General features: G+C 30.4%; 2 pseudogenes; both read right to left on the bottom strand.

Annotated features, from left to right (window-relative positions):
* Nucleotides 1-6,257: 6,257 nt before the first annotated feature.
* Nucleotides 6,258-8,134, bottom strand: LOC104748801 (protein FAR1-RELATED SEQUENCE 5-like; annotated as a pseudogene).
* A 1,810-nt stretch (nucleotides 8,135-9,944) lies between these two features.
* On the bottom strand, nucleotides 9,945-10,521 carry LOC104748800 (uncharacterized; annotated as a pseudogene).
* Nucleotides 10,522-18,748: the final 8,227 nt, after the last annotated feature.

Genomic DNA, 18,748 nt, shown 5'->3' with positions numbered 1-18,748 from the left:
TTTATAGTTGTTTCATTAGTCATTTTATTATTATTAATTATTGTTTCATTTTCATAAAAAAATATGATTAAATTTTAAAACAAATTTGAAAATCTAACCTTTAAATAAAATGAAAAAGCCAGAATGATGTAGTCATGCTTCATACCATCTAGCTCGATTACTTGATTTGAGGATCCATGTTCTACCAACTGCTCTTCCTTCTCTTATCCATATCCTGATTAGTATTTAATAAGAACTCGATATTTATGATTTTTCAATCAAGGGTGTGTCATAAAAAAGAAAGATCAAACTTTAACATAATATAAAATCTACAAAGTCAATAAACTAAGTAAATATAAAGAATAAATAGATCAAAGTACCATTGGTTTGAAGAAACAGTGACACACAAGGTGGAGAAACAACCATTTCCATGCTCTATTCGAACGCTGAAATCAAGAATATAAAACTCAAATTAGATCTTCAATTAGCAAAAAGAACAAAAAAATTATGTGCTATTAAAATTGAAAAACAAAAAAATATATTCTAGGCTTAAACAAAAAATTTCGTTATACATAGAAAAAGTTCAGTATCTATCTATGATTTTCATTTATTATTAAAATATTGTTTGCCAAATATATTGCTTAAATTTTGTAATTGTTCGTTGATAGTTTCCACAAAATTCGCCATCATATCGCCTATATTTTGTTTGAATATTTGTTTCATAACTCAAAATAACTAATTACTTCAATTATCTTCAATTAATTCACACCATAATCGATGAAATTTTATTATAGATTTTAATTTATACTATTAATCGTTATTTATTTTAATTAAATATAATAATTTTGTAAAAATAGATTTTAGACAAAATTTAAATTTAGTAGCTCTGTTATTTAAGAACATTAAAAACTTTCATAAGTTTTAAAATAATAATTTTTGGATATATATATATATATATATATATATTACCTATAATTTAAATATTTTCTTCTTATTAATCAGTTTGAAATTAATATAAAAGAGCTCCTTTTTTAGTTGTTACATTATTTATTTTCTTATTATTAATTATTGTTTTATTTTCATAAAAAATATTGTTAAGTTTTTAAAGAAATTTGAAAATCTAATGTTATCTATTTCCATTTCTGATAATTCTATATTTACTTTCTTTAATTAACCACGTCATTTATAATATCAAATTAGGTTTGACCAATTCAATTCCTTATATAATAAATTGTTGTTTCCAGAAATATATCTAAATATATTACCAAGTTAAATATGTTTACATATATATAATTCTGAATTTAAGTGTCCGATTTTTATGGTAATAAATTTAATTTTCATAAATGTTAGGTAATTTTTATTATTAGACTGTGATATGTTTGGAAACCGATTTAGAACCCACTTTAATTGCACCCGATTTTTTAGGGTTATATCTTTTAATTTCGGTTCAGCTAATACCACTAATATCAATCTGTTTGGCTCCTATTAAATATCAATCTGTTTGGATACATGATTTATATATATCCTTATTCTGTTTTCAGTGGCATTTCATGTAATAATCTCTTAGTCTATGTCTACTTATTAAAAATGCTTCCCTTTTAATAGTATAGATGAGAAAGTTTTTTTGTAACTTTGTCTGCCAATGCGACACTTGGCGCTCTATATTTGTGACACATGTCTTTCTTACTAATCATAAATTAAACATTTTCTACATACTTTATTTTATTTATATCTTATATGGTGTATAGTTGGTTTTAAAAAAAAAATCACATTGTCACAAAAATATTTTTCTTCCAACTTTTTAGTTTTAACATATAATATATTTCCTAATAAAAGCATATACCATATAACTTAAAAATAAAACTACTGATCAAACCAATTAAAAAAATAAAAAGTTTTCATACTTTTAAAGTAAAAATTGAAACCAAGTTCATTTATGATAGACTAATTTTAAAATATAGAATATGTACTAATATATTTTAAAAAATCACATTGTATTCAATAATCATATATATTGTATTAAAGACAAAACTCAGATAAAAATGAAACTACTGATCGAACCAATTAAAAAAAAAAGTTTTCATATTTTTAAAATAAAAATTGAAGCCAAATTAATTTATGACAGACTAATATAAAAATATAAAATATGTTCTAATATATTTAAAAAATCACATTGTATTCAATAATCATATATATTGTATTAAAGACAAAACTGAGATTAAATTAAATTATATTTAATATTCTATAAGTTACAGTTTGACTGTCTCTAAAATGTATGTACTAAAAGAAAAGAAAAATAACATAATTGCTTAATCACCCCATAAAATAGTAGGAAACAATAGTTTCACAAAAAAATTAATGGTAATTACAATATTTATTTTAAAATAATTAGAAAATAGATATAATATATCGAATCTAAAAATATTAAATTTGACACATTTTTCTTTTCATAAATTTTATTCAAAATTTAATGTGAGATATAGTATAAGATATTTCATAAATTTTTATGACATGAGCCATATTTTAATATGCATTATTCCAAATTTTTATATTAAGGGTGATTACAAGATTAGAAAGTAAAACACTGGAGCATATGATAAATCATGAGTGCACTTATTAAAATATTCAAAATAATCATTGGTGATTCTTCTGTTACCTTGTAAAACATATTGTCTAGATTCATACTCTCATTAGTATAATACAAAATTCAGGTTCTAGAAGTTTAGTTTATTGATTGGATGAATTTGAGTCGGTCAGATTTTTTTTCCTCACATATCTTATTTTAAAATCACCAAAATCTGATGAAAAAGTCAACATATAGATATTATAAGTTTTTATATAGTTAATTAAAAAAGCATTTAAATCTAAGTTAAAATAAATTAGAAATGTAGTTATGTCAGAAAAATAATTGGAATGTATCTATTGTTGATATCAATTTTTCTAATTTTGTCTTCCCTTCCATCTATACCAATTGAAATATTAGAGAGTTCATTTTTTTGACAATTAAAAGAACTTAATGAATAAGAATAGAGACAAGAACCGAGAAATAATCCATCATCATAGACGTATAACACATTCTAAGCATCCATATAGAGTTTCTAATTCGTAAGATATTTTTTAGGAGGCTAACTGAAGAAAATCAAACCGTAGCAACATATTGTGGAGTCAAAAAGAAAATCAAATATCAAGATTGAGTTAGAGAATATATAAAGTTGTAAAACCACTCGCAAAAAGATAAATATTTATCAATTATTTTTCTTTACGATCATATAAGTCTTGATCGCATCCATATATTACAGCTTTGGAAAAGATGTAGGGAAAGATGAGATTTATTTGGTAATATTTGTAAACAATTTTCAATACTCAATTTTCGTTTTGAATGTCTGATATATTGTCTCTACACAAATATCATGTGTACTAAGACTATCTCCAATATATATTCTATTTTTTTACTCTAAAATAGAGCATAGTTTTTTCAATATGTCAATCTATTTTATACAAAAAAATGGAGTTAGTGTAAAAAATTAAAGTTGCATATAGAGTAATCGTACCATTTACTCTATTTTAGAGTAAGATATAGAGTAGGGTTAGAGTAAATATTACTGTAACATCCGCGAACCAAAATCCCGGTTTAGGGGATTGCATCGGTCGATGCAGGTTCAGTTTTCTGCGTTTTTACTTAAGTTAAACGCTGCGTTTTGGGTTAGGAAACCCTTAAGTTGTGTTTTTGTCTCATTCGACGGATTTGGCCATTTTTGAGAGAAAACAAAAGAGAGAAAAGTTCCCTAAGTGTTATTGAGTGTTCTTGGTGATTTCTGGAGATTTGAGGATGTTCCTGTAGAGATCTGAAACAACCCTTCCCATTTTTTTTTTATATACCTTAATTTACTAGTGGTCCCATACCCACTAACATCCTAACAACAATCAATAACCGCGGATAACCAAATAAAACAATTCCAATAATATTCCAACATAACCAATCCAATAACATCATAATCCCAAACAAAGAAATAACCAAAAGCTAACATCCTACAATGTTCCAAAGACTTAATCTAGCAACCTAACATCAGCCAGACCACAATCAATCAAGCCTCTAGAACACCCTCCTCCTCATTGCCTTTGATTCCACGATCACACTTTTCCTTTACCTGCACACCACAAACAACAATTGAGATGCGTAAGTATTATCATAAATACTTAGTGAGGCCATCCTCCCATCTACTAGGTTATACACACAAGCATATGAGACCCTCAAGTTTAAGCAAAACAAACAACACACAACAATACATCAAACCAGGAAAAACAAGTCTCGGCTGAGACCAGTGTCGACCGATGCCTCACGGTGTCGATCGATGCTACAAACAATGGTGTCGACCGATGCTAAACGGTGTCGACCGATGCCCCTCCAAGTGGTGTCGACCGATGCTTACTGGTGTCGATCGATGCCTCTTCTGCAGACACGATCTGCGCGAATCCGAACATCGAACTCTCCTTCCCAATCATCTCGAATCCATCTCAAACTCACCCAATGACCTCGGAAATCACTAGGAATCACAAAAAACAACGAACCCAAGCAACAAAACAACACAAACAACAAAGAATACACCCAAACAAGAGAGATCTCATGCTTAGATCAACCATGGTCAAGCACTCACCTCAAGAACAGGAAGATTGGATTGAGAAACGTGGAAAACAACACCTCCAGAAGCTCCCCCTTCGTTTCCAGCAACAGCTAACCCTCCTACAGCCTCAGATCTCTCCAAAAACTCCAAGAACAAACCCAGAAAGTCACAGAAACGTTTTCTCTCTTTTCTCTCTTTCTTTTTCTCTCAAAAGCGGCGAGTACAGACAAAATAACACGACCTAGGGTCGTTTTTCCCCTTTTATACACGATTTAGGGATTTTAATTGAACCAAACCGAACCAATCGGCAATTAAAACGAACCCGACCAAACCGGAACACATGGTGTCGATCGATGCCCCAAAGGGTGTCGATCGACACCCACACCAAAATTACAAAAATTGGTTCGCGGATGTTACAAGATCTGTAGCTGGGATCGTTGTAGGTGCTTCCTAAGAGCGTTGTTTTGCTTGTTTAAGGTTCATAATCTTCTTGGCAAAGGTAAGTGCATGACCATGGCTGATCTAAGCTAGAGATCTCTCTGATTTGCTTGTTATGTGTTGTTAGGCTTGTTAGATTGTTATTTGGGACGTTAGGAAGCTTTCTTGTGGCTTGGGATCGAGTTTTGTGGTTGTAGGAACAAAGATCCGGCGATAAGCTTCGGGGAAAACATGATGCTCGGCATTGCATCAGTCGATGCACTTTGTGTGTCGGTCGATGCAAGTGCGAGGACGGCGCGTAAAACCTAGGGTTTTCATGTTATGTCGAGCAAGCGTCGGTTGATGCAGTGCGAGTGTCAATCGATGCAAGTGTAACTAGCAACGGTCGATGCAATCTTGTGTCGGTCGATGCATCCCCATCTGGTGTGGGTCGATGCAGAATCCTGGTTTGTTATTGTTGATTGTTGATTGTTGTTTGATGGTTAGAGATGTCTCTATTGCTTTTGTATATAACCCAGTAGATGGAGAACAATTCTTGGGTTCACCCCTAGGAGTGAATCCATCTCATTCATCCCCACCTTAATAACCCTTCAATTAGCCATGTCATTTTAATAAAATAATTCATATTATTTAAATAAACCAAAACACTTAAAATTAATTATGGAAACCACTAACTAATTATCTCATGTACGAAAAGGAAAAAATACAGAATTGTAGGGACCACTAACTATTTGTTAAAGTTGTTGCTTTAATTTTCTCCAAGAAGAAATCGATGAACTGCAACTCCAAAATGCAAAAGAAAGAACAGTTTGACCTTATTAATCAAATGGAAAAAACTCAACGATCTGAACAAACACCACAAGTAGTAAATATTTGAATTTGCAGATAGTCTACTTTAGGACGTAGAGAATCACGTAAGTCGAGTAAATGTCAAATCAATATGTATCTAATAACCAGAAAAAAAAAACGAAAAAGAGAATGAGTAACGACTTGGTCTCTAAACAAAAAGATGTAACAAAAATTAAATAGTCTCTAGATAATAATAGAGTTTCAACAGTTTTTTGTGTTGTCCACTTCAAAATAATAGAGCTTAGGCTAAATCACCACAACACTTGTCAAATTCCTACAAAATATAAAATTTCAAATTATAAAAATAAAAGATAATTAAAATATAAAAACTAAAAATAAAATATTTACTTGTAATCGAGAGGAAAATAATTATGTCGGTAAGGTCGGATCAGTGGTAGCAACAGATAACTGGGTATCAGAAATAGGAGTCGAGTCCTGAAACATTTATAGATTTTATCTTGTCATTAGTATACATACACAAATTGATTAAGTCACATTATGGTGGAAATTGAACATAAGCAAAAAAAAAAGAAAATTATTTATCAAATACCTGAAATGATAATTTTCTCTTTGATGTACCACGTTTTTTTTGTTTCAAGAGCATTCAAATACCGACCATGAGGTCCGACTGTTTTGTTCTTTGGTCATCCAACAGTAGCTTTTCTTTTAATTCCACTTACGTTTGAAATTTTCTCATCTTCTTCTCCTTCCACAGGTTCAACATGTGAAGTTGATAGCATCCATGCATTAGCTTTCACAAGTTCCTTTTTCTTTTCCTCTAACTTTTTAAGCAACTGACATGCAGGTTCATTTGCACACATCATCAATTCTACATGTTCAGCAGCAACGGATGCAATCTCACGGAAATTTCGACATAAATGGCTGTAACGCTTTCCAATCGATTGTGTTACAGATCCATTAGTTGTCTCTGTACGATAAGAATATATGCTTCGTAATTTTGCCTCTTTAGTCCATCGATTCAAGATGTAGTTAGATTGAATTCTTCTAACATCCTTCTTATCCAACACTTTCAATGTATGACGACATAAGATCCCAGCAAAAGAATACTTCATGCAGCTACACTCTACTGCTTGGTTTGTAGCATTATAATTAACCAAATGCTCTTTCGATCCACCACGATAAGATACTGTGTATTCATACACCATCTCAGACTTACTGACCTTTTTTGCAACATAATCATCGATAACTGTATATTGCTTCTGAAACAAGCTAAAAACTTCAGGTGTATACACTTCTTCTGCATGTTGCAACATCTCTACAGAAGCAGATAATACTGACAAGGTATGCATCATTTTGAAGTCTGCAGTTAATTCTTTATATCGTCGATCACCCAAAACTCTCTCATAGTGTTCAAAGAAGGACAATAAGTCATAGCTCCTCTTCAAGTATCTTTTCAAAATATTATTCATGCTTTCACTATGTTGTGTGCTCACCATATCTGCTGTAAAAGTATGACGTCCATATACCATTGCCCATTTTTCTCTCACATCAAAAATATTCTTCAAGCATTTATTTTCTGTCAAATTATGCTTCTCAAGCATATTACTCCATGCCAATAACCAATCTTCTTCCCCCTCATGGTCATATACACAATTTCCAAAGTCTGTGGCAAATTGTCCTGGTCCATGAAATAAATGGCTCAACTTCTTTGCAACATTTTGGTAAATATGCCAAACACATAACCTATGCTTTGTTTCAGAGAACACCTTTTCTATTGCATTCGTCATTGCTGCAGACTGATCATTAAGAATTGTTTTTGGTTGTTTTCCAGACATTGCTCCGAGAAAAGTCTCAAAAAGCCACTTATATGACTCTGTGGTTTCATCATATAGTAAAGCAGCACCAAACACAACAGTTTGCTTATGATGATTGACCCCTACAAATGGAGCAAATGGTCTATCATATTCATTGGTCTTATAAGTTGTGTCAAAGCAAACAACATCTCCAAAAAGATTGTAATCACTTATAGACCGATCATCTGCCCAGAAGATATTCGTGATCATATCGTCTTCATCAAGTTGCATTGAATAAAAAAAAGATGAATTATCCTCTTTCTTCTTTTGAAAGTATTCTAAAACTGCTCCAGCATCTCCTTTTACCATTTTTTCCATTCGCTTTCGGTAAATGTAATTTCGATAATCTTTCTCCAAGAAACCCAGATTTTCTCGTCCCCCAACTTCTCTACTCATCATTTCGACGATTGCTTTTGCTGAAGTTCCTGACATCTCAATATCATCAGCATGTTGTGTTTGAGCGACAGAGAACATCCGGTTTCCTTTCATAAAATGCGTCATAGGCGTATCCACTAAATCATGGTTGTGACTCTGGTTGAAAGACACAATCTTAAATTTTCTTGTCCTCTGAAGGTAGCAAGCCATATGAGCTTTACAACCACATCGAGTAATTCGTTGTGAATAAAGAAGCCTCACCACCTTATTATTTTTTTTATCTTCCTCCGTTGTTTTCTTACATTAAAACCATGTACTCCTCCAAACTTTTCATAAGCTTTATGCGCAAATTCATCAGAACTAAACTCCATTCCAATACACAGCTCATCTTTCTTCTCATTTTTTGTGTTTGGTTCTAAAGTAGAAATTTCTTCCGTGTTAACATAGTCTTTTTTATTGGCTATGTCATCTTCTTCTTCTTCCTCAAATTTGTTGTCATCGCTTACTGAATCATATTTTTCTGCCTTATACTCAAACTGTTTTTGACTAAGACAACTGGGTTCACCTGAGGCTGAGACTTGCATACTAGATTCATATTGATCATAATGAACAACTTCATGACTATTCTCCATCGCCACCTGCAGTAATTTGTATGATATGATTGTAAATTTGTTAGTATATCATATTAATTTTGTCAATAAAACGAAAATAAACGATCACACAACAAAAAAATAAAAATAATGATGTTCGAGCATAATTATGATGACGAAGAAAAGAAAATACACACTACAAAGAACTAATGATGACGAAGAAGAGAATTATGAGCATAATACATCGAAAACTGTAGATTCAAGAATTATACATATAGATAAATAGAAATTTGAGAGAGAAGACTAGGGTTAATTGACTTTATATATGAGATTTAAAGTTATTCATTTAAGTATTTTTTTCCTTTTCGTACATGAGACAATTAGTTAGTGGTTTCCATAATTAATTTTAATTGTTTTGATTTATTTAAATAATATGAATTATTTTATTAAGATGACATGGCTAATTGATTGGTTATTAAGGTGGGGGTGAATGAGATGGGTTCACCCCTAGGGGTGAACCCAAGAATTGTTCGTAGATGGGAGGATTGCCTTACTGAGTGTTTATAAAATATTCATGCATTGCAATTTGTGTTTGTGGTGTAGGTAAAGGCAAAGTGTGACCGTGGAATCAAGGCAATGAAGAGGAGGATGTTCTAGGGACTCGTTTGGATGTTGTCTGGCATTGTTAGGTTGCTAGAGTTGAGTCATTAGAAACATTGTTAAGTTGTTGGTTTTATGATTCTTGCTGTTTGGTATTTGGATATTGATTATGTTATAATATTGGTTATTTATTAAAATTGGTATTGGTTATTTCCGCTGTTGAATGTGATTATGGTTAGGTGACTAGTGGGTATAGGACCACTAGTATGATATATATGTCTCTTTTTGTTGTTCTCTTTTTAGGCATTTAGCATTGAATAAGAACTATTAAATATCTAATTAAGATTTCATAAATTAATCGTTTTATGTGGATATTTAAAATATTTTGAGTTTATAAGCTTATGTATAATCACTTCAAGTCTCCAAAGCACATCAAGATGATTTAAAAGCGTGATCGTGAAAACAGTAAAAATAACATGTAAAAAATACATAAACATTTTTTTTTAATAGGAATTTGAAATTTCATATAAGGAATGAAAGGGTTTGTAGAGGTTACAAAAAAAAACCTTTACATGATAGGCTATTCCTTGCCAAAAAAAAAGAAGATATTAAACAAGGAAAAAGGCCTAGAAAACTAGAAAATTACATAAACATGATTTACACACAGATACGAAAATTTACCTTAACAGCCCTTTGAAGCTACTCGTTACGCTTACCTGGTCTGAATTCGCCCTCGAGTGAAGTTCATCTCCGCCCTAACAGCCGCACTTGGCCACCGTCCTCATACTTTCCACGAACGCTTCTGTTTCCACATCATCCGCAAGAATTTCCACCAACTGCTCAGGACTTATCACAAGCTTCACCTTCCACACTCCACGACTACCTCCTCGGCTGCCATTCATAGCCGCCGCTACTGGCGTTTTCCCCGAATACATTCTGTACGGCGTTGATAGTTGGTCGGAAGAATACTGTGGAGTGGTTGAGGCGGCGGAAGAAAGAGGGAGGAGGTAGTAGATGTTACCAGGAATGAGCTCTTCACCGTTGAGAAGCGGCTGGCATGAGTGGCGGAGGCTTAAAGAGTCGTGGATGACGTGGCCGGGAAATTCATTGGTGATGAATTCAGCTAAGATGGGAGGATGAAGCTCCATAACGCCACCGTTTGGAGTCACCACTTTTATCAACGAATCATCGTTATCGTACAATTTTCTTGAACCACCACTGCCTTTGAATACGCAGTTACCCATTATGTATTTTCTTGCTTTCACACAAGCTATAAAGCCTATAATAGTAACTAGCTAGTTATTGTGTGTGTATATGTAATGTATGGAATCCAAAGAAACCAAGATGGAGAAGAGAAGGTTTTCTTTGAGCATATGAAGTATAAAATTTTATTACGACGTAAAAAAGATAAAAAAAAAATTCTGGATGGTCCACCACTTTTCTTGGCTATAGAAGAAGGAAGGTAACGTACGTGCGACAATTTATTATCATCATATTATGATTTTGTTTTTTGTACATATGTATTCCTTTTTAGGGTTATTTTAGAGTATTGGTAATATAGTCTACTTGTAGAATGTTTTGGCAATATCCTATATTATCAAAAGCCTACCGACAGAGACCACGATATGTCGATTTGAGATGTTAATATACGTCAAAATTATCAGTAACATTATCACGACTAGCCCTGGGCATTCGGGTACTCAGGTCGGATTCGGGTAGGAACCGATCGGGTTCGGGTTTTTCGGGTAGAGGAGTTTAGGACCCATTAGGGTAAACAGAAAATATCGGTTCGGGTTCGGTTCGGGTCTTACCGGGTTCGGGTCGGTTCGGATCTAAAATTTCAGAACCTACAAATACCCGAAAAAATTGCATATCATTCGGGTTCGGGTATTTTATACCCGATTACCCAAAATTTAACCAAAAAACCTGAATTTGCCCTGATTACCCGGAAATTTTAATGTTAAATATTAAAATAAAATTTTTAAAATTATTTTTTTTAAAAACTTGGTTAATTTAAAAAAAATTATAGCTAAACATTTCAATATAATTTTGGTTATTTTGAGTATTTTCATCATTTTGCTCTAGGAAAAATAATATTTTTGAATTTTAAATTGTAACTTTGAATAACTATGTTATAAAAATATATATATATATAACTAATATTCTCTATATATGATTTTATTTCGGGTATGTCGGGTACCCATTCAGTTTTCGGTTCGGTTCCGGGTTCGGTTCCGGTTCTTCGGGTTTAGGAGATTAGGACCCAATAGGGTATTCTACCGGTTCCGGGTTCGGGTTCGGATCCATATTTTCGGGTCGGTTCCAGTTCGGGTTTTCGGATCCGGTTTTTTTGCCCAGGCCTAATCACGACACATATCAAATTACATATCTGAGATTAAAAATTCTATTTTACAAGTGCAAAAAAATTCTATTTTTATCTTTAGAAAGTATAAAAACTAAAATTAATATATATATATATATATATATAATATAGAAGAGAATATTTTCTTTTTCAAAAAGAATGTTCACCTAAAGCTGTAAATAACTTGAAAAATATAAAATATATTACATCGAGAAACATTTTATAACGTAAAATAAGCAAATGTGAATATACTTATATAAATATTTTTTCTTTGTTTTTGTTAGTTTTCTCTTTTAGTTGAGGAAAAGGAAAGTAACACTCTTTAAAGATATTGACATAAAAATTATTATATGTAAATATTTTTAATCAGCTTTTTCTATTACAAAATGTTAATATTTTTTTTTGCACTTGTAAACATCATATCTGATCAGTAGGCTTGACACATGTGAGTATGTGATGATTATATTAATGATATTTTTCAAAACAAAATTTAAGAGGTTTTTTTTACCATGTATCAATATGTGATTAATAGACTTTAGCATATGTTATGATCCAGTCAATAGCTAACTTGGAAAACAAAGCTTTATATATATATATATAATATGTAGTGTCTCTTATTTGATTTTAAGTTTTCTCTCCTCATTTTCATTTCTCTAACCAATTTTAACACTTTTCTTTACATAAATTACATAAATGCCACTAACCAAAAAATTATTTGTTAGTGTTAATTAGAACTTAGAATGCTAGCGAAACTGTCATCGAATTCCGATGACATTGCTCACAAGTTTAACTATTTGATAACATGCTAAATAATTTGGTATCACAAAAGTTTACAAATTATATATGTACTCTAAATACATGTTTATCGATTTAAAACTATGAATTATAGTTATATATATATATATATATATATATATATATAAGTTTGATAGAAAATGATTAGTCTTTCTCTTACATGATAACAAATATAACAACATGTTATATGGAATAATAATGTGCTAACATATAAAAATTCCAGAAATGTTTATCAAATTCTAGTGAAAGTGTTCATAACCGCTTGATGACACTGTTCATCTGAGATCGATGACACTTCATGAAAATTTCTTTTATATAATATATATTTTTTTTATTATACTGTATCGATTTTATAATTTTGTGATAAATAAATAGCTATCATTTGAAAAAAAATTATTATATCATATGAAACAATAACGAGATACATATTACATACTAATATGAATGATTTCCAACAAAATTATTGTTATCACCTACTTTACACATTATCATGTGATAATCTAATATTTATCTGTGTACATTTTTTTTTATAAATATTTTAATTTGATAAGATCCGGTCCAAAACTAATTCATACTACGCGTTGTAACATAATTTAGGAAAATTGAATTCTGATAGTAAAGATTGCAGTTAACCACCTTTGTGACCGATCTTTTGACTCCACTAAATCGCGTTTCCTCACATTGTAGAAATTGACTATAGATCGAGTTTGTAGATTCAGTGATGACAAAGAAAAAAAGACACCTTCCCTATCTAGTAAATTTTATTTGTTATTTGATTAGTATCAGCTAACTTATATATCATCATATGTATTTAATTGTCATGATAACTTAATGGAACATATAAGTTATATGTTAGAATTCTAAAAATGGATGTGACGAAAGCTTTCAAAAGGTTGGAATAAATAATAGAGGAGAATAGAGAAGGAACATGAGAAGTATAACCTATAAGATAAAATTTAGAGGTCACTGGTTCGAGTGGAACGAGACTATATAACATGTTTTAGTCTCGACTAAAAGGAATATATGAGTTTGGAAATATATATTAATTTTTTATTTCTTGATTTATTTGAAACTAAGAAATATCATATTCCCCTATTATTAATTCAGAAGTACATTTAGTAAAGTTATTTGTAAGATTTACATAATTAAACCCTTGTCATTTGAATAAATATCAAAACTTGAAGTTATTATTTGTGATATCCAAAAATATATTTAAAATAATTCTCAAATATATTAGTACCATAATTTAAAATATTCTACTTTTAACTTGCTAAAAAAATTTACTTCTTGTGGATCATGTTATTGAAAGTGGGTTAAAAAGTACATAAATATGATTATATAATTTTTTACTGGTTGGTATATTAAAATACACAAAATATTTTAGTGTAATATCAAATGACTTAAAAGAGGTGTTACGACAGTTCTAACCCATACCAAACACAAAAAATAAAATCTATCTAAAATTATAAAATCTAAATATTAATCAAAAAATATTAAAATAAATACAAAATATAACATATATTTTCTTAATAATTATTAAAAACTGTTTTGTGGTTTATTGCGGATTATAATCTAGTTGATATATTAATTGACAAAATTGTATATAGTTGAGTAGAGAAAGGTTGTCAAAGCAAATTGCATTAAAAATAAACTAATTGCCAATTCCCTTTTTTTTTGGTTTATTTACCACTTAATTACTAGATAGAGACTTTTTTCAATGGCATTTATAGTTTTTGCCATTTCATCTTAAAATTTTTAGATTTGCCATTTTTTAAGATTTAAAAACACAATTTAACACATTATGTTTGGGTTCTCTTGGTTTCATTTTTTCTTAGGGTTTAGTATTTCATATGAAGTATGTAGTTTAGCAAAAAAAATTACAAAAACACACATTTTCAAAAATAAAAAAAACTGGCAAGTATATAAAATTGAAATAAAATTTAAGTAAAAATGACACATTTATAATAGGGTGAGTTACTAGAATATTACATAAAAGCTTCCTTATTACAAAAGTAACACACAATTGTTGGTAATTACTAAAATAAACTTTGTACCCATACTACCCTTGAAACTAGTGTTGAGAAAAAACGTAATTACGGGTAATGCCATTAGTAAAAAAAAACATTGGAAACTGGGACTAAGTCTACCGATCCTTTGATGGTAGAGTTATACAGGTGAACTAATTAAAGGTGTACGTCAGATATTTTTGGTACACTTAGTTGTAGTCTTGGTACACTTATCGGTCAACGTAGATGGTACACTTAGTTGTAGTGTTGGTACACTTATCGGTGGACGTATATGTGTATCAAAAACTAAGTGTACCAAAAATATCTGACGTACACCTTCAACAGTCAATATGACCCAAAAGATATTTATGGTAGACTAATGGCCAGTTGCGACAGATTTATGCGACAGACCTCATCCTTTACAGATATTTTTGGTATACTTTGTTTGTTTTTCTCAATAGTTTTCATAGTGTATTGGTAGACTTCTAGTCTGTGGTAGATTTAGTAGGCATTTTTGACAGCTGTAAAGTCTTACCAGAATAATACGAATTTGTTTGAGCTGGCAAAGACAGTCTAGCGTTGTGATAGACTTATTGGGGATAGATCTAAACATGTTTGCTGTTCTTCCGATTAATGGTGTTCATGTAATAAAGTTTGTAACAGATTCATCAATCGTGTTCTGTTTATCGGCCAGAGCAAACGTCTTTTTCCTACTCAGTTTCGGAAATCTTTCCTCTGGGTTCATCCATGGAAGACAAGATATCGTTTCGGAAATCTATATAACTCACTTTTTATAGGTTTTTAATTTAGAAATCAGATGTTGAGACGAAAATCTATAATAGTTGAGTAAAAACCCCACAAGTGAAACCAAAAAAATAGACATAAGTCGTGAAAAAATAAAGTGAGGCAGGGGAAATTAGGGTTTTCAGTCGTATGTTAGAGGTAGAAGACGAGGATATTCTGGTAATTTCGGGTTCATTAAACCTAAAATCGAACGTGTACGTACATATAAACGTGTACGTACATATGAACTTATACATACATAATGTTCTTGAGATTAGTGTACGTACATAACGTTTATTTGTTTAGTGTAGGTCCATAAATCCGTTTTAATAAACAATATTATTGTAATTTTGTAGTCATCTTCAACATATCTTCTTCTACAACCCTAGCTAATATTGTCGTTGTTGTTCACCGGAAATGGAACAAGTAAGAGATGTTACTAGAAAAAGTAAGAAATGTTACTAGAACAACCTATGTAATTCGTAATTGTTTATTTATTTATTATATTTTCGAGAGGTAATGAATAATAACCACACAAAATTACGTTTTAACTATAGAGGGTTATATTTTGATAACATAAATATATAATACTCAATTCAACTAGGTACAACTAAATATATATTTAGATTTGCATTTATATTTAAAATATGAAAATGATAATTAAGGTTATAAGAATTTTTTTACATATTGAACTATTAAATAACCATGTTTAATCAACAATACAAGAATTTATCACTTTCTAATACTCCCTCCGTTTCACAAAGAGTGTCATTTTGACACATCTTCTTTGTTACAAAAAGAGTGTCATTTTATGTTTTCAATGCAGTTTTAAAGATCAAATTCTCTTTTTTATCCCTATAATTTGAGCTAATTAATTAGAAAGAGAAAAATTTTAGTGCATTTATAAAGGGTAAAATAGAAATTTAGATAATTTTCTTAATTTGTGTGCATTATGTCAAAATGACACTCTTTGTGAAACAGAGGGAGTATATACTATCGTTTTCACATAAAACACTCTTTATAGTATAAGGAAGACTTAGTAAGTGATCACCTCAAATGAAGCAAAAGAGGTGAATCTAAGCTACAAGTACACAAACCAGTGGGAGATAATATCAAAATCAACAAAAAAAACTCTTTATGAATCTGATTCTGATTCTTACCAAACTCTGGTTGGAGGCTCAAATGGATACCCTTCTGCAATTTTTTATAAAAAAAAGATCGATTAGGAGTACCAACACAATACAAATCAAACACCCATAAACCCTAAAATCTCAACTCCTACACTAATCGAAACAAAATCAAGTGAATCCAATAACTACATAATCCCCAAAAACGAGGTTCTGGGTATTAGAATTTTCACAATCAAAGGCCTTAAAGTAGAAGAATTTGGGATCGGACCTGGCATGGTGATATCGATCTGAAAGGTTCCACCTTCGTAAGGAGTACCGATAGGACCAGGGATGGTTCCGGTGAGTCGGGTGATATTATCGGCTTTCGGGCTGACCCGGATACCCAAAGAATCGTTGTCTCTGCTGCAATCTTGAAGTTTTTCTGGACTCGACTGAAATCTATCATTTTTTTTGATATCTCTCCTCTGATTGAAATATCCCAAAGAAAAGAGAGAGGAAACCCTAATAAGAAAAAAAGATTGAAACTTTTATTTGGTGGAGAAGTGAAGCTTCTTTTCTTGCATCTTAAGGGAATTTATCCAACAGTCCATTCTTTTCTTGCAGAATCAGAGTAAAGGAGGATTTGACAAAAATCAAACAAACATCGATTCAAAAAGAAATAAAAACAAAAACAGGGAAACAAAAGCAAGAACATAAGATCTCAAGTTTTTTTTTCGACCAAATTTAATTATAAATGGCATACACCGTAATAAAACACACAACCCTGGTTCATATGTAATTTACAAGCTTTTATGTGTTGTTTGAGTAAGTCAAAAAACTAAACGTGTTAGTCTAGTAATAAACCAACTTATACGTAATATTCTAGGTAATTTCCCTTTATAATATTTGAATGAAGAAATGGCAAAGTGCATAAGAATCCCTTTTATTTACCCATTTTCTTTAAAAAAGAAGAAGAAAGTTATAGGTTAATAACGTTCACGTGAGGTCAAAATGTAAAAAACTTAAAAAGGGACGACAGGGACCAAAAGACGTTAATCTTTATAAAACTATGGATGGAACGTTTACGTGTTAAACAATGGACCAAACAGAGTGTATTTATTGAATATTTATTACTTTTACTGTCTCATAAGTTTTGGGTCCATATCCTACAGCAACTGAGCAACATAACATTTTGTCTTTTTGTATTGGACAAAGAACAAAACAACGATAAAAAAAAAACAGAACCATCCCCTTACCCTTATATAATAAAATGAAAGTACACAATCTTTTTTTAGACTATATAATTTTATAAATTAGTTACAAAATAGGTTATAAATTAAATATAGGTTGATTACAGAAAATGTTATAGATTAATTGGTCAATCCATAGGCTATATGAATACATTTATCAAAATATCTCCAAAAAACCTCTTAAAAAGAATATTCTAATGATTTATATAATTTCTAAAATAAAATTTTTAGTATTCTATTTATTGTTACAAAATATATACTGTTAGGCATAAAAATATACGGTTAGGCGTAAAAAGGAATAAAATCTTGGAAATTTATCACATTTAATCGTGATTTCCGAGATCTTATTGCAGTTGAAAATAAAATATTATTTAAGCACGAGTCATATTAAAAAAACTTTCACCAAACATGTTCAAAAATTAAAATAAAAATAAACAACAAACCTAACTATTTCTAATACATAAATTACAAAATTAACAATAGAAAACTTACAAAATAGTTTTTTTTTTCAAGCCATCATATACAACATATGATTTTATTGCATAATTTTTTATCCAAACAAACTTTTAGAAACAATCATATAAATTATATTTTATTCTAAAATTATAATATAAATAAAAAAGATTTTAATTTGTGCTCTGGCTCAAATCCTAAGGATTTTAATTTGTGCTCTGGCTCAAATCCTAATCTAGTCAATATAATATTTTGGATGTATATCCCTACCTAGTACCCTACAAAGATGTAAGTAACCTACAACAATGTAAATATTTTGTCTTTTTATAAATATAAATATAGAAAAACAGAGCATCAATGGCGTTCAACCAATTTCTTGGCGGCCATACACTCAGTTTCTGTTCCAATTATCTATAGTTCTATACTATTATTAAAGCATAAGTATTCATAGATTTTCAAGCTCTTTTGTAAAAATTAAATCAGATATTATTAGTCCTAAGATTTATTAAATTTTTTAAGGGTAAAAATATACATTAAGTTTTAAACTTACCAACTCTTACAGTCTTACTAAGATAATTATCCAAATATGTGTGTAACCTTATTAAAATATATAAAAATATTTTTATATGGTTGTTAAAGGAAAAAAAAACTATCTTTATATGTATGTAAAATCTTATTATATAAAATTATGTTTTGAAAGTTAGCCATTAGCTAGATCGTGAC

This window comes from Camelina sativa, chromosome 15 (assembly GCF_030686135.1).
Source record: "Camelina sativa cultivar CO46 ecotype springtype chromosome 15, ASM3068613v1".
Taxonomy (NCBI): domain Eukaryota; kingdom Viridiplantae; phylum Streptophyta; class Magnoliopsida; order Brassicales; family Brassicaceae; genus Camelina; species Camelina sativa.
Note: the sequence above shows the minus strand (reverse complement) of the source record. Positions and strands in the feature narration are given on the sequence as shown.